The following is a 2320-nucleotide window of genomic DNA, read 5'->3' on the forward strand; positions in this document are numbered from 1 at the left end:
AGCAAAAGCCACTACAACATAATTTATCTTTTGCGATAAAGAAAACCGTCACAAAAAATTACCAAAAACGTCACTAAAGATATTCGGTGACGGTTTGAAACCGTCACCACGATTGTCAACTAATGTGCGTCACAGAAAATAATTGGTGATGGTTTACTATTGAACCATCACAAAAAATACTTTTAGTGACGGTTGAAGGTGTTCCGTTTGGTTGAATGTTCGAACGTTACTTTTTTTTTGTAACGGTTGAGAACTGTCACAGAAAGTAACATTCGGACGTCAAATTGAACGTTCGAACGGCAACCCGACCGATTGGCGTTCGAATGAGAGAATTTGACGTTCGTTGATTATAGTTCGAAGTATCATATTTATGTTCGAACGTTTATGCGTCCAAACGTTCATTATAATAAACGTTCAAAATTCCATTCGAACGTTAATGGACAAATGTTCAAACGTAACGGGTTTAACGTTCAGACGTTATTTCAAATGTAAACGAAGGAGCGTTTGAATGCAAGTGGTATGTTCGGGGCTTTGTTCGAACGTTAATCGTTCGAACGTTTTATTCTTTTGAGTGTGAGTACGTTCGAATGTAGAGGCCTACGTTCGAATGTTACTATCCAATTTTATGTATTCACGTTTGAACGTTGGTTCGAATGTGAATTAACGTTCGAACGTTTTTAATTTACATTATAACGTAGAGATCAGAAATACTAATTTCATAAAATTTAAAAATATACCAATTGTATTATATTACATACCATCAATTAACAAGTAACAATGTCTTATAAAATTTTAAAATTAGATATTAAAACTAGCCACCAATACTGATAAAATTTATTTCTTATTTTTCCCTCGCCCATCGTGATTATGTTGCAACGACATAACACGCTCCATTTGCACCATCATCTCCCGTTGCGCTTGCTCTTGGACTTCACTGCGTATTCTTTCCTCCTGGTCTCTCTGTTGGTCCTGCAAACGCGTCTCTAAATGAGACTGTCGTTCTAATAGAGACTCCAACTCTTTCTGTCTCGACCTCATATATTCATTCTCACGCTGTGCAACTTCTAAATCTTTGGTAAAATTATTAATTTGTTCAGTCGATGAGGTTGAAGAGGATGAATATCTATGCTTAATAGATCGTCCCAAACCTCTTGCCATACTAGATTGCGGCCCGAGCACTTGCGTGAATATGTCTATGTCACTAGGGGAGGATTCTCCAGAAGTTGACTGCATCTCCATCATTTTTCCCTGCAATTTTAAAGGTAATGATCGTTAATAAGTAACGTATTAAAAGAAATAGAAATAAAAAATAAATTATTCACATGTTACATCATTTATTTAACAAAATTAACACTGCTTACATAATTATCTACAGCGACAGGATCTATCCACTCACTATGCTCATTAGTGTGAGCAGCATCATAGACATGAATGAGAGAAAAGTTTTCAGGATCATCACGTTTCTATCAAAGCGACATACGCAATTTTAAAAAGATAATGTTAGTACTTAAATAAAAGAATATCAGAAAAATAAATGAATTCTATAATTTTTTAATTACCATTTTTTTAGCAAGACGGTGGAATGACCTTGAACCGGCACGATGGTGGACAGTCAGAGCAGATCTATTCTGTGCATTTGTAGAACTCAAGTGCTACAAAATATATTAAGAATGTTAATTGTAATATATATACATATAATATATAGAACGAATATGAATGTAAATAATTAAAAGATATAAATGTAAAATACCTAATAATTTGGAGATGCGAAAAGATCACATCACTTTCTCCAATCATCTGACTTCATCTGTTGGAAAGGAGACTGCACAGCCTCTTCCAGCGTCTCAAATTTCTTGAAGTGGTCATGCATCGTCCCTTGTGATGTCGGAATAATGTAGCTATCAACTCATTCACGGTTATCAAATCCTCGCTACGGCCAAAGTCGAGATCGAATTCATCCTAACAAGTGAATCAGGTAAAAAATATGATATACTAATCTAGGTGAAAAAAATATACTCTCAAAGTAAACTCACCAGCACATGACTTTGAATGTGCTCCTTAATCTCATTCAGAACATCTCGCCATGAGCGCACATAAAATGGAGCATAAGCTCGAACTACTGTGCCAATATAGGAGGAAAGCGCTGCTGCACTATCATTCACTCCTCTAGTGGAATTATCAGGAATGATGATCTTGAGTTTTCCGTGCCTTCTACTTTTCTCAAGAGAGATGCCACGTGTATAGCCACGACCGCGACGTGCAGATGCATCAACTACATGATAATAGATAGTATAATTATAGTTATATAGTTATTGAGACA

This window comes from Juglans microcarpa x Juglans regia, chromosome 6S (genome assembly GCF_004785595.1).
Source record: "Juglans microcarpa x Juglans regia isolate MS1-56 chromosome 6S, Jm3101_v1.0, whole genome shotgun sequence".
NCBI lineage: Eukaryota > Viridiplantae > Streptophyta > Magnoliopsida > Fagales > Juglandaceae > Juglans > Juglans microcarpa x Juglans regia.